Source organism: Schistocerca gregaria, chromosome 1 (assembly GCF_023897955.1).
Source record: "Schistocerca gregaria isolate iqSchGreg1 chromosome 1, iqSchGreg1.2, whole genome shotgun sequence".
Classification (NCBI taxonomy): domain Eukaryota; kingdom Metazoa; phylum Arthropoda; class Insecta; order Orthoptera; family Acrididae; genus Schistocerca; species Schistocerca gregaria.
The window spans coordinates 841,177,632-841,200,309 of record NC_064920.1 but is presented as its reverse complement, the minus strand read 5'-3'; the positions used below and the strand labels follow the sequence as shown (position 1 = coordinate 841,200,309).

Below are 22,678 nucleotides of genomic sequence, written 5' to 3'. Positions count from 1 at the left end.
AAACATGGGTCTTATGTGAGAATTTTAAGATCTGTGAGCACTTATGATTCTTCGATTCTATTTAAGCTAGTGAAATCAGATTTACCAGCTGATTTAGCCACAAAGACCAAACTTGGACGAAAAACTGTTTTATCTCCCGAACAAGAACAACAGCTGATTGAATATAACATGACAATCGACAGTAAAGTTTTTGAACTTACCCAAAGGCCCTCCAACAGATGGTATTTCAGTCTGCCAAAGCCAATGCTATCCATGATCCATTTTTGGGTGAACCGTTTCGAAGACGGAGGTTACGTGTTTTCCTGAATCAGCATGAAAAGGATATTTCGATTTGAAAACCGAGAGCAACGTCATTTAAAAGAGCTCTAGGTTTCACAAGTGAAAATGTTGCAATATTTTTCTCTCTGATTTCACAAGAGATGAAAAAACAGCTTTCCACCTGACAAAATATACGGACCCGATAAAACTAGTCTAAGAATCGTGCAGAGCAGTGTTCCAGACGCCGATGCAAGAGAGGGAAAGCGCCAAGCAGCAGCCATCTCTTCTGCAGAGCATAGCTCGCTTGTGGCCGTTGTCACCCGCATTAGTGCTACAGGAAATTCTGTCCTACCCATATTGGTATTCCCTCATAAGAACTACAGCTGTGAGCTAATGAGGGGTGCCCCACCTGGGTTCATTCTTGCATGTCATCCCTCTGGACGAATTCAAAGCCAGCTCTTCATCGATTGATTTCAAAGTTTCCTGAGAAAGGTGAACCTGACAGCAGAGTCACCGGTACTTCGTATTCTGGAGGTACACTGTAAGGAATCCAGGAATCTGGATGTTAAATCTCGCACGGTAAAACTATGTAAGCACCTTTTATCTGCTTCGTCAAGCCTCCCACAGGATGTAACCATTAAACAGAACTTTAATGAGTCCTTTGGAAGCCTATTATTCTGAGCAGGTATGTGTATGCATGAGGGAAAATGCACATCCTGTAACAAACATGGATAAAGCCGAACTGTTTGGGAAGACTTACATCAAGTGCCAGGCAGGGGGTATAGCAGTAAATGAACTAGGATGATACGAATATACCTATTAAACGATCATATTTTCATGTATGCAGATTTCATTGCCAGCAATGAAGGAATAATTGATGATTTATTCAACGGTCCAGTCAATAAACCATCAGTAGGAGCTATGGCTTCTAAAAAATGGGAAGGCTAATATTGAAGTAGATGCAGAAACATCTTCTACCACATCTGAAATTACACAAATAAAGAAAAGGTCAGGTGCCAGGGGAAGAAATGAGTTCCCCAACACACACACACACACACACACACACACACATCACTAAATGTTTCTCTCTAACACAGCAAGCTGTGCAAGGCTGCTGCCAGCCAAAGAGTGGCTATTCCACTGCTAGGCACACAAAGTGCTGCTTCCGTCTACGGCCACGAAATTATGTGGCAGTTTGATGGCACAAGGTGAGGCCACCACCAACACCCTACATATATTAAAAGGACAGGAAACACCCTCTGCCAATAAGAATGAGACTCCCCAACCTGTAACCCCTCCCAGTCTCTTTCATTACTACTGCCTTTTCATTCGTGTTCCTGTAAATCAAGTAATTCGACTTCATCAGTAGCATCAGCTAGATAAATACCAGCAACTTCGATGATATGGTGTGGAGACTGGGAAGGGTCGGCATTGGTACTGTTGCCCAGACACACGCTGTGTGTCTGGGGTGTCCTTGCTCTCACTGTTTTCCTCCCTGCCCTCTCCCCTCCTATTATTTACACTTCCTGCTGCTCCGATGTACATTTTACCCCTTTGTTTGCCTGTTTTCCCTACCCCTTGACTGGAATGTGCTGTTTGTATTGTTCCTCCCTTGGTTTCTGCCAACTTAGGGGACTGATGACCTCGCTGTTTGTGTCACTCCCACGCCTCCTCGCCCGAAATCAGCCAACCATCCAACCAGTAAGTTTTATTGATATGTAATAAAGAACTGCTCTACGAACTCAATGAGAACCCCTGGAGGGAAGGCAATAGTCTTTCCACTGAGCACTAATGAGAAAATTAGGAGAATTGGCACTTGCATCTGTCTGGAGAATGGTTCTAGTGCCGCCGATGTACATTTTGCGTAAGGATCGCGAAGATAAGTTAGAAATTGTGGCTAATACATAAGCATGTAGACTGTCCTTTTGCCCTCACTTTGCTTGCGAACACAACTCTAAAGGAAATGCCCAATAGTGATACCAGCACTCTTCGCCGTGTATCATATGACACCTTGTGAAGTATGTATGTAGATGAAGTAGTAATAGTTGTGTTCTAAAACTCAGAAGCCATAACAGAAAATGGTGTTGAATTACATTTTGATAGGCACAGAAACTGACAGCAATGATATCGTACTGTAAACAAATAGTGCCCAATTACGCTACTTGTGGTGTGTGTTTTTCTCGCAGGGTGGGGGTGGGGTGGGGGGTGGGGCACAACCTTCACCAAAGACACAACTCTGATGGATCCATCTTCACAAGCTGCCCCAAATCTACAGAGGGTGGATACGCTTCCAACCCTGATCCTGAACCTACCCTACACTTGGGGCCCAGTGTGAGAAACAGACACTCCAAAAATCGTAATTAGGCTGTCTGTGTTTACAAACGGATAAAGTTAGTTCCTTGAACATTATTATTACTATTTTCCATTACTTAGATACATATTTCTTGGATATTTAGTGTATATAGAAGATCTGATAGTTGCAGCAGAAATAGCGCAGTTGTGCAATATGTGTTTATAGCAGAATAAAGCCAGTGTCTCGATATTATTATTTTTATTTCGTCATACATACATCCTGGATCTTTAGTGTGCAGGTATATAGAAGTTCTGATGGCTGTAGTTCCTCAGTAATCCAATCATTATTTCCACATCGAATATTTAGCGTATATATGAAGCTCTCACAGGTATAGTTAAGACAGTATTCTGTGTTATTAACATATGATTGGTTCCTAAAAATAATATGACTCCACAAGTGTTAAGAAAATTATTCAACATAAGCAACTCTCTATGGAAAATATATTTTTTCTCAATTCAGGACCCTGTTAAAGCGGTGAAAATGGTTAATTCCTGAAGGAATCAATGTGTCGAGCAAAGTTAAGCCATTCCATATTAATGGTTTCAGGTTGTCATTCTGCAGTTTGTCCACTGGCGTAATTAGAACGTACGAAAGTTATCTAGTATAGAAGTACATCTTCAAAATAACCAAGACCAAGATAGAGTTATCAACTATTACCTGTCTGTCGATAATTTTAATTAGTTAATATGGAAACTGTTTACACAAACTCTTGTAGTTGGTGGACTAGCATAGAATAATTTAGTCTGGAACATTTACCACGGAGGATGGATAGGCAAGGTTTAGATGTAAATCGTATGTGTGGATAGGCAAGGTTTAGATGTAAATCGTATGTGTCATCCTATGAAAAACTTATTTCATAGGGTTACTGAACTGCCCAGAAATACCCTAGATGAGGATAGGGAATATTAGTATTTTATGTTTTCTTCCCGTTTCACAGTCTTTGGTCTGCTCTTCCACATGACCTAGACACTGTCGTATAGGAGTTAGTATCACTTCTTGCAGTATTGGATGATATCATTACGCTATTTGGTGTGTTTGTGGTGTAGGGGGGGGGGGGGGGGAGAAGGCATGCATGGTTGTTTATACCAATGTCTAGATTGTCCTTATTACTTCGTCAAAATACTCATCTTAGTTCTATTTAAAACAATATCAAAGTCATTCATAGATTATGGTGCCCCTTCATGCTAGGGGCACTTCCAGCATTAACATTTGGTTTGCATTACCTCATTATTATCTTCGGTTCTTCTATACAGCCGGTGGAGTACTGTTCACTTGTGACTGATGCTCTAATAAATGTAAGCGACTAAATTTTCTTGCTTAGTATGTCTTCAGATGTGCAGAGTAACACTTCACATATAAGAACCACATGTAAATTGTTTTTTGTTGTTAGTAGATGCACTTCCACCTATTACCCTTGGCCCCAGGGTGTTCACAGTCCAAAACACATAACGTAGTATAATTTGGCTAGAATTTTACATCTGCATGAAAATACAACCAAATTTAGAAGGTATGACTAGAAGATCTCTGATGGAAAGTGCTACCATCTTGATTCTTTGGAGTATAAGCTGTATATGTGACACTGCTGTCATTCTGCATTTCTGTCTACTGGAGAATTTTCGGAACGCCTGTAGTTTTTTTTAATTTTATACCTGTAAACCAGGAGAAGGAAATTGTTAACAAAGATGTGATGGGCGTTGTATAGTATTGTCAAATACATATCCAATGTTTATTTTTCATGGAGGACAATCCAGTTAGATTGTAGATAAACTCACTAAAGCTCATTTCACATGGTAAAGTACCACAAGGCACCTGGAAATTACTTTAGTTGGGCATTGTGCGCTACTATCTGCTGACATGTTGTGTATGTAAGAATACTGCTGGAGAACTGTGTATTGGACGCAGCACAATGTTTTACACCCAGAGATATCGTGCACATATGGGATTTGGATGGTTAGAGAGTAGTTCCCGTTAGTGTGATTTATACTGATACTGATGGGGCAACTTTGGCCAAGAGGATGTTAGTTAGCCAGTCTAGACAGCCTAAGTACAGATCACAGCCAGAGGCAAAACATCCATACAGTCGCAAGATACGGGTAATGCTTCCCCCCATATACATCTCACAACAAGAAAATCCAGGATGTTAGAGCTAATACGTAGAGATTACTGACAGTCACTACAACACCCTCAGTGGCATTGTAGCGAGATGGAAGTGCTTCTCTGGACGGTATCACTAACGTGGTGACTTGCTGCTTCGGCAAGTCCCTCGTAGCACAGAAGTAGGGCTCAGTTTCCAGGTTCCATATAGATGGTGATCCTGCTGAAGTGGAGTGGTTAGGGATGCCAGTTGTTAATTATCAACAACGTTTGTACTACACTTGTTTTAATACAGAAATTGCTTTGTCACACACGTTACAGAATCAGCAATTGCAATAGGGCGGCTCTGGACTACGCCGTTATATTCGACCCTTTACACACATTAACACCGTTTTCTGACTTTGTATAATGATAGACACTGCCACGACACGTAGCGTTCTTATAACTAATAGCTTCACTTTATATCTTTTTTAACATCTGAAATCTTGTTTAACATCAACTTTATATCTTGTTTAACACCTTTTAGAGCCTCCCCGGTCACTCGATCGTGCGTTTTGCGTGGCTCTTCGCGACTAACTCGCCCCGTCTTCCCGAAGGACAAGAGAGACCACCCCACCTTTCTCTTTCAGCCCATAGGGATACTTCTCTCGTTTCCTATATATATATATCCAAACATTCAGCCAATGGGCGTTAAGATCGCTGTTGCTAGGCGGATCTTACGTCACATTTGCGGATATTGTGACGGCAGTTTGTCACGGAACACTGTCTCAGTTTGTAAGATCCTACTCCCGAATAGTCGTATCCAGTCCCTACTAAGGTTGCACAACATTGCCTCCTATGATTTCATGACTAATGCTCTTTGCTGACGCTATATTGTTAAATGTACATGTAGCCTCGCTACTACTGAGCATTCCCGATCGCATAAATATGCATAATACTTGGCTTAAACACGTGAAGGGAATGCACAGATGCATTACATCAGTCTTTAGGTTTGTTGCTGAGGTTTTTCAACGTGAGGAATTATTATACTTAACAAGCATCTGTTTTTGGCGGAATGGTTAACTATGTGTAAATTGATTCAGCGACCAGCTTACTCAGGTCAGATCCTTGCTTTGTAACTGTTTGATCCAAGACCGGGAAACATGTTTACTAACGATGATGCACTGCCAACTGTAGTTGGCATCGCCTCTGTTTTTCCAAGGGTTGGGCTGGAACAGACTGTAGCACAATAGAGAAACAGCCTTCTTATGACAACAGCATGCATAAACATTAGGGGTATTGAACATCGTTTTAGAGAAACCCTTCGATAATGCCAGCTTTTGATACCCAAGGAGTGTGTTGGAACACTTCAGATTTCCACAAGGAACAGTATCTTTACTGTTGCCGAACCGGTACTGAATTGTCTCCACCAAAAGAATGATAGAGAAAATAGAAAGTGCTCTGACAGTGAATATCACAAGGATATTCAATATCATTCAAAGGATTGAATGCGTCAATACACTGGCTCTGCTAAAAATGCTGCATGTTGCAGAAGTCACACCACTGACAGAAAAAAAATTCGGTTTTCAACCCATGAGCTCACAGACAACTTTATAAGTAATCTCATCCCGAAAGCATCGCATCACCATACACAAAACTGCAAATCATCCTTACTGCCAATACTGCAGTATGACTGACATAAAATTGCAAGTCTGTTGAACGGGATAAAGTTTAAATCAGCGAGATTGTTATCGTAGGGTGTTGACGAGATGAACACCACGAAAATAATGTATATGAATGTTAACACATTTCCAGCATCCGAGACAAGGTCACTCACATGGTTTATAATTTCAAAAGAATGATCACATAATGAAAATGAGCACAACAGAGAAATTAACTAAGCTACCGACGGGCATAGTTTCGGCACCAGCTGCAAAGTCACATGAAATTGAACGAGTGCAATGTGTAAGGTTGACTGTAGGAACACAGCTGGTCCACTTCGGTTTGTTGAGGGAATTCTAGAAAAGTGTAGTTCATCTATAATGGAGACCTCGTACAGAAGAGTTACATGACTTTAGTAAGGGGCGAGTGTTTGGAACCTCCATTAAGTTAGTTTAAAGGGATGCATCGAAGCAAGATGTGGTTGGGGACTTACTATAAAATATGTACGTATTTTTCGACAGTAGCAACATCAATGCTTGGTAGAATCTATGCCACAATTGGAATCGATGTGTAAGGTTACAATGTTGTCTCTGTCAAGAGTTTCTGATCACCACACCGTAATCTGACGTCACGTCTGGTTATGACTCCTAAATTTTAGAACACAACTACTCCATTATCTGCACACATACAGACACTGCAATCCGTCATATGGTACATGGCGGAAGGTGCCTTGTACCACTGCTAGTTATTCAATTTCCGGTTCTACTTGCAAATAGAATGAGGGCAAAATGACTGTTATATTCTTCTGTGCTAGCTGCAATTTCTATCTTGTCTTTGAGATTCTGACACGAAATTTACGTTGATGGCAGGGAAGTCAGTCTGAAAACAGCCACAAATGCTAGTTCTCTAAATTTTCTCATCATTGTTCCACGAAAACGCTGTTGTCTGCCTTCCAGGATTCTCATTTGAGTTCATTGAACAGCTCCATGTTACTCACATGTTGATCGAACCTACCAGTATCATATCTAGCTGACACTACTGATGAAGTCGCGTTACTTGATTGATTGTTTTGTCATGCGTTAGGTACTGCTTTCACCCACACTTTTTTCATAGATATTAAGTTAACACCCATAGGATTCCTGCAAATGAATAGGAGCCTAGTATATGTTTTGGCTTGCTCCAGATGGTCACTGCTATGTATTTTACGGCAGTGAATGCTCCAGCTACAGTGTTGAACATAAGTGGTGGATATCTGCCAAGTAGGAGAACTCTAGTGCTTCATACGACTGCAGTGTCTTGAGCAAAGAATGAAGAGACTGTAGTAACAAAAGTGGGTGGGGGAAGAGGGAAATCTGATTCTTATTGGCTGAGGGTGTTTCCCACCTTTTCAGCACGTGTGGGACACTGGAGGTGGCCTTGTCTCGTGTTGTGGATCTGCCACCTGATATCGCGACCAGAGGGATGCGTAGCTCTTTGCACCCACGGAAATGTTGTCAGTTGCTCCTTGGCCAGCAGATAAGTCGCATGGCAGTGGCAGTGGTGTGCAGTGCTTGCAGTGCTAAGTTAACAGCAGGCTCACTATTGACCCAATGGTGACGGGTAGTGTCTTCATTGTGTTAGGTGGCAGCTGCCTGTTGGGTGTTGAGAATGGGGCAGTTAGGCACACCTCTAGTGTGTTAGTGCTGGGCCTCCCCCTAACGTTTTTACATAAAGGTGCATTCGTGTCTTACGCTGGTAGTAATTACTTACAATGTGATGTCATGAATGTGTGCATGTGTGTGTTTGTGTGTGGAGTTATTTACAAGTGAACAAGCGGCAGCTTCATAGACGTCACACAGATCAAAACGAAAATTTCTGTTCCGACACTGACAATGTTGAGTGTTTATGGAAAAAGGTTAAGGCAATTGTAAAATGCGTTTTAGACAGGTACGTGCCGAGTAAAACTGTGAGGGACGGGAAAAACCCACCGTGGTTCAACAACAAAGTTAGGAAACTACTGCGGAAGCAAAGAGAGCTTCACTCCAAGTTTAAACGCAGCCAAAACCTCTCAGACAAACAGAACCTAAACGATGTCAAAGTTAGCGTAAGGAGGGCTGTGCGTGAAGCGTTCAGTGAATTCGGAAGTAAAATTCTATGTATCGACTTGACAAAAAATCGTAGGAAGTTCTGGTCTTACGTTAAATCAGTAAGTGGCTCAAAACAGCATATCCAGACACTCCGGGGTGATTATGGCTTTGAAACAGAGGATGACACGCGTAAAGCTGAAATACTAAACACCTTTTTCCAAAGCTGTTTCACAGAGGAAGACCGCACTGCAGTTCCTTCTCTAAATCCTCGCACAAATGCAAAAATGGCTGACATCGAATAAGTGTACAAGGAATAGAAAAGCAACTGAAATCACTCAACAGAGGAAAGTCCACTGGACCTGACGGAATACCAATTCGATTCTACACAGAGTACGTGAAAGAACTTGCCCCCCTTCTAACAGCCGTGTACCACAAGTCTCTAGAGGAACGGAAGGTTCCAAATGATTGGAAAAGAGCACAGGTAGTCCCAGTCTTCAAAAAGGGTCGTCGAGCAGATGCACAAAACTATAGACCTGTATCTCTGACGTCGATCTGTTGTAGGATTTTAGAACATGTTTTTTGCTCGAGTATCAAGTCGTTTTTGGAAACCCAGAATCTACTCTGTAGGAATCAACGTGGATTCCGGAAACAGCGATCTTGTGAGACCCAACTCGCTTTATTTGTTCATGAGACCCAGAAATTATTAGATACAGGCTCCCAGGTAGACGATATTTTCCTATACTTCTGGAAGGCGTTCGATACAGTTCCGCACTGTCGCCTGATAAACAAAGTAAGAGCCTACGGAATATCAGACCAGCTGTGTGGCTGGATTGAAGAGTTTTTAGCAAACAGAACACAGCATGTTGTTATCAATGGAGAGACGTCTACAGACGTTAAAGTAACCTCTGGCGTGGCACAGGGGAGTGTTATGGGACCATTGCTTTTCACAATATATATAAATGACCTAGTAGATAGTGTCGGACGTTCCATGCGGCTTTTCGCAGATGATGCTGTAGTATACAGAGAAGTTGCAGCATTAGAAAATTGTAGCGTAATGTAGGAAGATCTGCAGCGGATAGGCACTTTGTGTAGGGAGTGGCAACTGACCCTTAACGTAGACAAATGTAATGTATTGCGAATACATAGAAAGAAGGATCCTTTATTGTATGATTATATGATAGCGGAACAAACACTGGTAGCAGTTACTTCTGTAAAATATCTGGGAGTATGCGTGCGGAACGATTTGAAGTGGAATGATCATATAAAATTAATTATTGGTAAGGCGGGTACCAGGTGGAGATTCGTTGGGAGAGTCCTTAGAAAATGTAGTCCATCAACAAAGGAGGTGGCTTACAAAACACTCGCTCGACCTATACTTGAGTATTGCTCATCAGTGTGGGATCCGTACCAGATCGGGTTGACGGAGGAGATAGAGAAGATCCAAAGAAGAGCGGCTCGTTTCGTCACAGGGTTATTTGGTAACCGTGATAGCGTTACGGAGGTGTTTAGCAAACTCAAGTGGCAGACTCTGCAAGAGAGGCGCTCTGCATCGCGGTGTAGCTTGCTCGCCAGGTTTCGAGAGGGTAGCTTGCTCGCCAGGTTTCGAGAGGGTGCGTTTCTGGATGAGGTATCGAATATACTGCTTCCCTCTACTTATACCTCCCATGGAGATCACGAATGTAAAATTAGAGAGATTCGAGCGCGCACGGAGGCTTTCAGACAGTCGTTGTTCCCGCGAACCATACGCGACTGGAACAGAAAAGGGGAGCAATGGCAGTGGCATGTAAAGTGCTCTCCGCCACAGACCGTTGGGTGGCTTGCGGAGTATGAATGTTGATGTAGATGTAGATTTATAATATGGGGTACATGTTGTGGAATTTGTGTTATTAACATCATTGTTTAATTGTGTATATTGTTTAAATATCATGCTGTGATAGCTGTTCAGTCAGATATCTTAGAATGGATGTGTGGAAATTGGGGTAACATCGATAAATTAATAGAAAATAGCATTGAGAAGTGGGAGAACTTACATTAAATCTCATTACATCCTTATTTAATAATAATACTCAGATATTCAGGAACATGCTGCAATGCCAAAGCGTCTTTTGCTGTAAATGGTACCCTGTTTTGCAGCTTATCCTGTGGCATCATTTTATTATAGTAATCCAATACACACTGTAACGTCCAATTGTTCTACCTCCTCTCTCTCTCTCTCACTCTCTATCTCTCTCTCTCTCTCTCTCTGTCTCTCTCTAGTGAGACTTTAAATGACATATTTACAATCATTCTGATACAATACATTTCTCTCATTGTTCAAAGCAAGGTTCATTCTGCTTACTGGCATTATGTGGGAAATCTTGTCTGTGGCATTTGCACCACCACTGCTCCAGCATTTCGACATTTAACTCTCCAGTCACTGCTTGGTGTTTGTCAACGTGCAGGAAGTGGGGTGTAACTTTTGTCCTCATATCATGCACATCATTTTACAGTGGCACTGTGGTGGGATAACTACACACATTCCAATGAGCACGGTCTCCAATGGCACAGCAGCTGCGCCCTTACTTTGACTGTGGAGGTTTTCCATTAAAATTTCTTCAGAGATTTCTCTCAACTCATATTTAGTCACTGTCCATAGCAGAAAGACACTATCATACCACTTTGAAAACAGCAAAACATCCAAAATGCAAGGACCTTCCGAACAAATCGATTGTCTGTCACGGGGAATCCTTGGTAGTAAATTATGTTTCTGAAAAAAAAGCAATGAACAATATCAGGCAATATCAAACTCTTTTCCTATACGTGAGAGATGTATTTTCCCCCTTATCTTCAGTAAGATGTCTGCCTCCTTTATATTCAAACAGACTGGCTTGCTGGTTCCAGATGCATCCAAAACAGTCTTCTACTGATCTCTGCTGCTGCTGGCACTTAGAAAGTGAATGACAACACTTTTGCAATTGGACTCGTATTAAGAAGGGGGGAGGAGAATTCGATTCCTGCTGGCTTGCATAGGGCGTGATCTTGTCCTAGTCCCTTATCTTAGGTCTTACCTGCACAGTGGTGCAGTTACCTTACCCCATGTCATGGTCGGAGTCTGCTGCATCAGTCTCTCTAGAGTCAGCTTCCTGGTTGGTTGTGTGTGGACACCAGGACTGTTACGTGCATGCCTTTTAATCTTTTATTTTTACTTTTTATTACTGTTCCTATCCTATGCTATACTGTGGCGATGCTTGGGTGATTCACAGTGATATACAGTTGGTTACGGCACAGCCCGAGACTGGGCAGTGCATTGCAGCTAATCACTGGATAGCACGTGCAAGAGTCTTGGCTGGGCAGCCATGCAAAGGTCAGTCATTAGTGGTCCCATTGTTGCTGATAGCGACAGTTGTTTGAAGAACGTATGCACATCAGACATGCAGAGGCATTTGACTGCCACTGCGAATGCTCTTTTACATCATTATTCTTCGAGGTCTGGTGGCGTTGCTCATTTGATGGGCCTCTTGCAGTGACTGAGTGGTCATTCCTGTGATGGATAATCTTTCTGTGACTAGTTTCTTGTACCACCATGCATTATCCTGATGTTACACACTAATAATACTTTGTTTCGTAAACATATCACGCAATACATCATGTTAGAATAACATTCTGAAGTACTGGTTAAACGTTATTCTTTTTACATACATCGTAGAATGGAGGCATGAGTGTTTGAGGAACTTGTAGCATGTGGTAATGGGAGGTTGGAGAGCATACAGAAAATGTCATGATATCATGTCATTAAACTGAGGTGACAAAAGCCATGGGATACCTGCTAATATCACGTTGGACCTCATTTTGCCAGTTGTAGTGCAGCAGCTCAACATAGCATGGGCTCAGCAAGTCGTTGGAAGTCCGCTGCAGAAGTAGTGAATCATGCAGCCTCTGTACCTGTTTATTGTTGCAGAAGAGTTGCTGGCGTAGGATTTTGTGAACGAACTGATCTCTCGATTATGTCCTATAAATGATCGATGGGAGTCATGTTGGACGATCAGGGTGGTCAAACTATTCGCTCAGATTGTCGAGAATGTCCTTCAAACTCATTACAAACAATTGTGGTCCAGTGGTGTGGCGAATAGTCATCCTTAAAAATTATATCATTGTTTGGGAACATGACGTCCACGAACGGATGCAAATGGACTCCAAGTAGCTGAACATCCAGAGGACCCTTTCTTTTCCATGTAAACATAGCCCACACCATTATGGAGCCACCATCAACTTGTACAGTGCCGTACTGACAACGTGGGTCCATGGCTTTGAGCCGTCTGTGCTACACTTGAACCCTCCCATCATCTCTTACCAACTGTAGTTGGGACTCATCTGACCGGTCCTCAGTTCTCCATTCTTCTAGGGTCCAACTGATATGGTCATGAGCCCAGGAGAAGCAGTGCAAGCGATGTCGTTCTTTTAACAAAGACACCCACATTGGTCATCTTCTGCCATAGTCCATTACCACTATATTTCGCCACACTGTCCTAACAGATACATTCATCATTGATTTCTGCTGTTCTTTCACATACTTTTGTTTGTCTGTTGGCATTGACAGGTCTATGTAAATTTCACTGCTCTTGGTCATTAAGTGAAGGCCGTTGAGCACTGCATTGTCCATTGTGAGTGGTAATGCCTGAAATGCAGTATTCTTGGCACACTCTTGACACTGTGGATCTCAGAAAATTGACTTCCCTAATGATTTCTGAAATGGAATGTCTGATGCATCTAGGTCCGACTACCATTTTGCATTCAAAGTCTATTAATTCCTGTCATGCGGCCATAATCGTGATGAAAACTTTTTTTATATGAATCACCTGAGTACAAATGACAGATTTGCCAATGCAGTGCCCTTTTATACCTCGTGTTTGTGATACTACTGCCATCTATATATGTCCATATCGATATCCCATAACTCTTATCACCTCTCAGGGTATAGTATTTCAGAATACCACTGTGTCTTACCATCATTTTATAAGTGGACAGCCCTGCGGTTTATGTTCTTCCGATTACGATGTATAGACCTCAAATGATGAGGTCCAAATAATAATAGGGGTAAGGGAAAGTGTGAAAGTAAACATTGTAATAACAAAATTGATATTGATTTGTTATTATTACAAGTATTACCGACAACCTGGTCCCAAAAAAACATGGTACTTTTCCTTACAACGTACAGAGGATAAATGGCAATTGTATTTATAATGAGTCAGGAGGGGGAGAACTTGATTGATCTTGGCCCAGGGGAGCGTGAATACATTATCTTGGTTCATATTGGTACTTGTACATGCACAGTGGCTTGGTGACTTCGTCATTTGTAAGGAGGCAGGAAGGGAGGGAGTAATACCTACATCTCTCAAGCTCAAGATCATCTAGAATCTGCGCTGCAAGACAACTAAAGAGAACTTTGTTTCTGTTCAGTCTGTAAACCGTAGATTTTCGTAAGCCACATAAAAGCAAGGAGAAGCCTCAGCAGCTATCCAGCCCAGGCCCCTTACTGTGAAAAACAATTTTATTAAAAACCACGTTCTCAATTACAAAGTCCGTTTGCATAAAGACTCATTAGTTTAATGATATCAGTCTCAGATGTATAAGTCAATTAATAAAAAAGTTAAGAAAAATAATCAGTCAATTTATACGTTAAAAGCAATTTTCCCTGGCCAAGAAATATCACCAGTGACCTGCTTGAGTAGAGGTCTATCAAATGATGAGGCCAGACGAAGTTTCACCACTCAGTTAATTCAGAAAATTCACGAGATTGTGAGAATCTATAGAAGTTGAGGACTGTAACTTTCAAATTCAAGTTGAAACAATTCCGACGCGTAGGGAGACCGCTTCTGCCATCACTTGCACAGGCTTCCCAACCTGACTGCCAAGAGGCCGAAATGCCCCACCGACCAAAAACAGCAGGAACCGTTTTAACCACCATCGCAGTCTAGTTGGCTACAGCAACCTTTCTCTGTCGACTCACGCACACTGCTGTGCTGCGTCCGTGTTTAAGAAAGCATGAGGAGGCGATGTCCGTTTCGATGCAGATACTGGTCAGCTTCACTTCATTAGTATTAGTAATGTGGATGTTGCTGCCGTTTTATTGCACTTGAGGTGGCACCCATTAATTTCGAAATAGTCATGCATAGACTCAGTCCGTTATAGTTAAGATCTTTAGTAGTAGAACGCTCGTGGCAGCCTCAGCCGCCGTTATTAGGAAAATACAGTATTAGCATCACAAACAACTCGCACCCCTCTGTCCGTGTATTAATTGCTTTCACTTTGAAAACCGACTGTAAGAAACAAAACCTACAACTGTCATAACTCGCAACTATTTTCAACTGTTGCAAAATGTCGGCAACAGTTTCAAACTCTTGTAAATACACACTTAGGTGCTTCTTTTCCTTTTTTCTCTCTTTTCTTCCATTTTTTCCTTTTTACAGAAAAGAAAATGGATGTGTAGCGAAATAGGTGAACTGTAAGATGTCCACCTGGTTGGCAGATGAGAAAAAGCAGTTTGCTTACATGCAGTGAATTAGTAGTTACCTGACACCCACTGAAGATGCCTTGTAAAAAAGGCGAAACGCGTCTGGGTGCATAAACAAACTAAAAATTTCGATGTGCAGCATGCAAAAGGCATTTTCTTTGAAACAACTGCAATTTAAAATGGATTTTGACTGAAGATTTTGATGAAAAAAAAAAGGATGTGAAATATTTACTATGTAAAAATGTGAATGGATGAAAAAATGGGGTGAAATGGCTTTATATATTTATGTTATTTACTCTTTCAGTACGAACTTTGTTGTAGAACCCTTATTTACGTGTGGTAATAAAAATTCATTTAGACAGAATTAAGCACATTTAAAATTACGTGAACCTTAGCAACGCTTTCATGCTGATAAATTCAAACTAACTGATTAATAACATTTATTTGAAACTTATTTAAATTAAATTATTTTCCTCTGTGGCTATATTTTAAATTTTTTCATCGCAGATATTAACATATTTCGTCATTACATTATGAGTACAGAAATATTACAATCATAAATACATCGAGAATATTATTACAGAAAATATTACAATAATAACCAACGTTCTTTACACAAAATTAAATAACATTTTTTGGTAAACAATTACAGTACATACGAATTGCTTCATAGCGGCGTACATAGTACAATTAAATGACATTTCATTTTATTAATAGTGTGTGTGCTGCCAGGGAACGTTACAAGATGTGTTAGCACTTCGTGCTATAATTATTGGTATAATTGTTAGTCACGAAAATCAATCCCATAAAGAAGCACGTGGTCCAGAAAGCTTTTCTTACATAGAGAAACCCGTGGAGCTTATAATCCTGAATTGCAGGAGCTCTAATTGAAGACAGACAAGTTTCAAGAATTTTGTCACAATGACGTAGGCACCTCGAAGAAATCTTGAGGTTAGTAACACCACATGTCGTGCTTTTGTTCTCTGACCATGAAATAAACTCGAAACAAAACTCTCCTCAGCTAGTTTTTCAAACTCGCAGTCAAAGTTGACAATATCTGAAAGTTAAGTGAAACGTTGAACTGAAAACAGTTTGTCAACCGAATTTCGGTTATCGGTATGAAGGTACCTGTGACTTCTCATGACTAACAACTTTCTTTCGTCATTTTTACTTCCTACTATTCATCTCTTTCTATATGCATTTCCATGTATTTTTCTCGTCTTACAACGCGATGGCAACTGCTCGCATAGCCCATACTTGTGGACTGCGTTAAGTTCCACTTTATGTGACAAGACTGCCACGCATTTATCGTATTTTTCGTCAGTATACGAGTATCTGATTTATTTTCAATTCATTGTTTTTTTACTAGTCTGTAGTTATCCTCCTGTTCCCTTCATTAATTTAGTTGTTAATCCAGGCAATAGAAACGGCTGCTGTGGGAGAAGAAGGCTGATGTCTACACTGTCCAGGAAACAGAAGATTGGCGAGGTGAGAATGTTTTTATCTGCTGATAGGGAAACAGTGACGGGCGATAGCCTGGGTTTCATTTTCGTTCCATTAATCAGTAATAACACCGACAAACGGCTAAAAGTGTTTATGATAATATTTGATGAGCAAGTTTTTCGAGTGTTGAAATTTCACATTTCTCCTGCGCTCGTGTGGTGGTGAAATGATTGCTGTCAATTGTTTATCTCGCTTGAGTACGCTTTCAACTCACAGCAGCCATGTTATAGTTTACCTCATCTCTCGTCTTGCAGTGCCTACATTATGATAGTAGCTCGTAATGCGATTAGTACTGTATGTTGTTCCTTTCGGTCCACACCAGGACAGGTCATTCGTAACCGAATCACTGGTACGTGGCAATAAAGACTTTTATATACTGTGTATCACTGTATATATAACACTATATTTATATATTCCTTATCACTAATTCCAATCCCAAAGAAAGCAGATGTTAACAGGTGTGAAAATTATCGAACTATCAGTTTAATAACACGAATTCCTTACAGACGAATGGAAAAACTGGTAGAAGCCGACCTCGGGCAAGATCAGTTTGGATTCCGTAGAAATGTTGGAACACTTGAGGCAATACTGACGCTACGACTTATCTTAGAAGATGGATAAAAGAAAGGCAAACCTACGTTTCAAGCATTTGTAGAATTAGAGAAAGCTTTTGACAATGTTGACTGGTAATCTGTCTTTCAAATTCTGAAGGTGGCAGGGCTAAAATGCAGAGAGCGAAAGGCTATTTACAAATTGTACAGAAACCAGATGGCAGTTATAAGAGTCGAGGGGTATGAAAAGGAAACAGTGGTTGGGAAGGGAGTGAGACAGGGTTGTAGCCTATCCCTGATGTTATTCAATCTGTATAGTTAGCAAGCAGTAACGGAAACAAAAGAAAAATTTGGAGTAGGAATTAAAATCCATCGAGAAGAAATAAAAACTTTGAGGTTTGCCGATGACATTGTAATTCTGTCAGAGGCAGCAAAGGGTCAGGAAGAGCAGTTGAACGTAATGGACAGTGTCTTGAATGAGCATAGAAGATGAACGTCAACAAAAGCAAAAGAGAGTAATGGAATGTTGTTGTTGTGGTCTTCAGTCCTGAGACTGGTTTGTTACATCTCTCCATGCCACTCTATCCTGTGCAAGCTTCTTCATCTCCCAGTACCTACTGCAACCTACATCCTTTTGAATCTACTTAGTGTATCGTCTCTTGGTCTCCCTCTACGACGTTTACCCTCCATGCTGCCCTCCAATACTAAATTGGTAATCCCTTGATGCCTCAGAACATGTCCTACCAACCGATCCCTTCTTCTAGTCAAGTTGCGCCACAAACTTCTCTTTTCCCCAATCCTATTCAATAGCTCCTCATTAGTTACGTGATCTACCCACCTAATCTTCAACATTCTTCTGTAGCACCACATTTCGAAAGCTTCTATTCTCTTCTTGTACAAACTCTTTATTGTCCATGATTCACTTCCATACATGGCTACACTCCATACAAATACTTTCAGAAACGACTTCCTGACACTTAAATCTATGCTCGATGTTAACAAATTTCTCTTCTTCAGAAACGCTTTTCTTGCCATTGCCAGTCCACATTTTATATCCTCTCTACTTCGACCATCATCAGTTATTTTGGTCCCCAAACAGCAAAACTCCTTTACTACTTTAAGAGTCTCATTTCCTAATCTAATTCCCTCAGCATCACCCGACTTAATTCGACTACATTGCATTATCCTCGTTTTGCTTTTGTTGATGTTCATCTTATATCCTCCTTTCAAGACACTGTCCATTCCATTCAACTGCTCTTCCAAGTCCTTTAGTGTCTCTGACAGAATTACAATCTCATCGGCAAACCTCAAAGTTTTTATTTCTTCTCCATGGATTTTAATACCTACTCCGAATTTTTCTTTTGTTTCCTTTACTGCTTGCTCAATATAAAGATTGAATAACATCGGGGAGAGGCTAGAAACCTATCTCACTCCCTTCCCGACCACTGCTTCCCTTTCATGCCCTTCGACTCTTTATAACTGCCATCTGGTTTCTGTACAAATTGTAAATAGCCTTTCGCTCCCTGTATTTTAGCCCTGCCACCTCTAGAATTTGAAAGAGAGTATTCCTGTCAACATTGTCAAAAGCTCACTCTAAGTATACAAATGCTAGAAACGTAGGTTTGCCTTTCCATAATCTTTATTCTAAGATAAGTCGTAAGGTCAGTATTGCCTCACGTGTTCCTCCAACATTTCTACGGAATCCAAACTGATCTTCCCCGAGGTCGGCTTCTATCAGTTTTTCCATTCGTCTGTAAAGAATTCGTGTTAGTATTTTGCAGCTGTGGCTTATTACACTGATTGTTCGGTAATTTTCACATCTGTCAACACCCGCTTTATTTGGGATTGGAATTATTATATTCTTCTTGAAGTCTGAGGGTATTTCGCTTGTCTCGTACGTCTTGCTCACCAGATGATAAAGTTTTGTCAGGAATGGCTCTCCCAAGGCAGTCAGTAGTTTTAATGGAATGTTGTCTACTCCCAGGGCCTTGTTTCGAATGAGGTCTTTCAGTGCTCTGTCAAACTCTTCACGCAGTATTGTATCTCCCATTTCATCTTCATCTACATCCTCTTCCATTTCCATAATATTGTCCTCAAGTACATCGCTCTTGTATAGACCCTCTATATACTCCTTCCACCTTTCTGCTTTTCCCTCTTTGCTTAGAACCGGGTTTGCATCTGAGCTCTTGATATTCATACAAGTGGCTCTCTTTTCTCCAAAGGTCTCTTTAGTTTTCCTGTAGGCAGTATCTATCTTACCCCTAGTGAGATAAGCCTCTACATCCTTACATTTGTCCTCTAGCCATCGATGCTTAACCATTTTGCACTTCCTGTCGATCTCATTTTTGAGACGTTTGTATTCCTTTTTGCCTGCTTCATTTACTGCATTTTTATATTTGAGAGACTTCATAAGAAGTGAAATTGTAAATGCACGAAAGGCGTTCAGTAAATAATACGGTACATTTCGTTTCTGCAAGTAAGTTGGTTTTATTCAGTAATACAATACACTATATTATTCCCTCTTTTTTTGGGCTATTAAACCTTGCTGGCCGGTGTGGCCAGGCGGTTCTCGGTCCTTCTGTCTTAAACTGCGTGAGCGCAGGTTCGAATCCTGCCTCGGGCACGGATGTATGTGATGTCCTGAGGTTAGTTAGGTTTGAGTAGTTCTGAGTTCTAGGGGCCTGATGACCACAGGTGTTATGTCCCATAGTGCTCAGAGCCATTTGAACCGTTTGAACTAAACCTTATCGTTCAACACAATCTTTGTTCAATGCGACGGTCTTCGCCACCTCACTGGGAAGGGCTGTATGCCCGCAGGGTACCACTCTGCTGAACGACGTCGCAGCCAACGTCTTGTGATATCAGTAAGCTCCCCATCATCTACGTACTGCTTCTCGCTGAGTGCATCCTTCATTGGGCCAAACAGATGGAAATCGAAAGGTGCGACATCCGAGCTGTAGATTAAGGAAGAACAGTCGAATAATATTATGTGATCTCCTCCCGGGTGGGCAGATTTATGTGAGTTAGTTCTGCAGAGAAATGTTTGATTGTGATCCGTCGATCGGACAGTTAGTGAGATGTTATTGTGATGATGACATACGCTCGCCCAGCGACTCACCGTGCTTTCGTTCACTGCCAGATCTCCGTAGACATTCTGCAAGCGCCTATGAATATCCGCGATGCTTTGATTTTCTGCCAAAAGAAATACGACAGCTGTCTGCTTGGAACGCGCTACCGTTAGACGACATTTTGAAGGCTACGTATAGCGCCGCCACCTGTCGGAACTTCAAGAAACTATAGGGGTTGAAACGAGAATATTCCACGACGTCTCGCAGCAAATTCCGCGTTTTTCCAACCGAACTTGGCCGAGAAAGAAAATGTGTTACATGACTTGGTGAGAGCTCCTCGTATAATTGGCATAAATAATGCGCTGCCTGGTCAGAAATTTGCGTGATTGGATGACTCTTCCGAGTGTGAAAACTCAAACGATGTTCCTCTTCCAGTCAGCCTTCATAGCTGAGTGGCCCGCATTAGTAGTTGCCATCAGGAGGACCTGGTCCCGAATTTCGGTGCTGCTGAGAATTTTTCCTTGGTGGGAGGGCTGGTACGAGCTGCACTTAGCCTCGTGAAGTCAGTTGAGGAGCTATGTGACAGAGTGGTAGTGGCTCCACTGTATGGAAGAATCTGCGAAGTGGTAAGGAGGGCAGTATGTTGGCCGACGCGGCCCACCGCACAGTGTCCGCAGAGGATTACTAACTCCTCGGCCGGCAGACATCCCTTGGGCCTCCGTGGCCTCGACGTGGAGCTCGTTATCCTTTTATAAATATTTAGATCAGCTGCAGACTTTGCTATGTGACAGTGTCGGCACAGCGCATCCGGAAGCGAGAGGCACTTGGAGCTGCAATCTAGTATGAACCTAAATCGAACGCTATAATTAGGTTTTCATCTTAACAATCTTGATGCTTATGCAATGTGCTTGAATGCGTAGCTCATTTTGAAAATACCTAAAGATTACGCTTTTCTGCGTCTGTGATGCAATTCAGGCACCTGAATAGATTCAACAAATCGGTTGAGCGCGCCATAGAACTGATTACGGATTCTTCTAGACTCGCACGCACACGCAGTAGAAGTTGTAATGAACTTCCTAGCAGAGTAAAACTGTATGCCGGGCCGAGACTCGAACTCGGGACCTTTCTTCCAGGAGTGACAGTTCTTTAAGTTTCGCAGGAGAGCTTCTGTAAAACTTGGAAGGTAGGAGACGAGATACTGGCGAAAGTAAAACTGTGAAGACGGGTCGTGAGTCGTGCTTGGATAGCTCAGGTGGTGGAGCATTTTCCCGCGAAAGACAAAGGTCCCGAGCTCGAGTCTCGGTCCGTCACTCAGTTTCAATCTGCCAGGAAGCTTCATATCAGCGCACACTCCGCTGAAGAGTGAATATGTCATTTTAGAAGTTGTGATGCCTAACACTGTTGACAGATACTTTGCTGGTAAATGCAGCAGTTTGAAGCATAATTGTCAAGCTTAACATTTAAAGTTTCCCAAAGATCTCCGTATACGCATTGAAAATAAAGAACCTGAATACAGCCCGTAAGAAAAGAATCTTTCCACGACCGGCCACTTAAACTTATGTACTGTATTACTGTAGGTCATAGCAAACATTGCATCTCGTTCGCTGCTTACGGACATGGCGTGTTTTGCTGGATTATAGCCACGGATCATATTGTGTTCTGTAGGAGCTCCATTATTTCAATGGCTGTTGTATTATTGATTAAATTGAGCCTGCACAAATCTTACCCTTGTATGAAGACATTAACAAGAAAGCAGTCTTACTTATTTTGCGAAAGAAAGGGACATAGCAGGTTTCGCATGCGGTCGACTCATTTACGAGCACCCGTAGTCGTCACTTCTGAGTGGGACTGTAACGGACATAATATTTGTGACAAATGACACTGTGCCAAATACGATGTGCCGTTTGCTTGACAGTGATTGCAGTTTATGGATGTATGCGTAGTAGGAAAAAAAAGAGCTATGTAAAGCGGTCACGTGACAATATCAGCTGTTGCAGCAGCGGGCTTGTCGAGTTTACCCAATGCTCCTCGTTGATGGTTGGCTGACGTCAGGGCAGAGGGGCTGGCCCTTCTCGTCTTCCCCCTCCTGAACGTGTGTGTGTGTGTGTGTGTGTGTGTGTGTGTGTGTGTGTGTGTTTGTGTTTAGAAACGCGAGAGGACAGCGATAAGCGACGCAGAGGCTAGCCGCTGTATCAGTTGGTGGTCGCGCAGGAAATCTTTGCGTCTTCATTCGTCTTTTTGATCTGCACGCAGCTGAACATTACGAAAGGTAAGAATAACTGGCGCGCGCACGCTATGCAAAATCGAACAGTTGATGACAAGTGATGCTACATTGCACCATGACTTTCGCGTTCATAGGTACATTACGACAATAGCGTTCAAGCGAGATCCTCATGGTTTCTCGAGTAAATGCGTTCTTTGACAACTGTATTAACGTAACTCAACAATGTAAACGTGTGAGTCATTTACAACAGCAGCAAGTTACACTGTGGTAAAAATCCGGGCTTCGCAGACGTAAAGGCTGCAGCAACCACAGAAGAGATCTAGATTTGATCTACATCTGGCTAGAGATATGATTGGCAAATTAGGCTCCTCAGCTGCTGCGCTACTATAACCTCATAGAAACCAATTCCACTGAACAAGGCACATTGTTA

The 22,678-nt window shown here is 41.8% G+C and overlaps 1 protein-coding gene across 2 annotated transcripts in view; it reads left to right on the top strand.

Annotated features, from left to right (window-relative positions):
* Nucleotides 1–22,678, top strand: part of LOC126272386 (beta-glucuronidase-like) — a 196,859-nt gene that overhangs the window by 12,348 nt on the left and 161,833 nt on the right. Inside the window, exon 1 of one of the 2 annotated variants that reach the window (XM_049975216.1) lies at nt 22,186–22,293. The exons of the other annotated variant lie outside the window; for it this stretch is intronic. The gene's annotated coding sequence lies outside the window, so the exon portion shown is untranslated. Of the gene's footprint in view, nt 1–22,185; nt 22,294–22,678 lie in introns of those variants that run through there. 2 annotated transcript variants of the gene reach the window in all.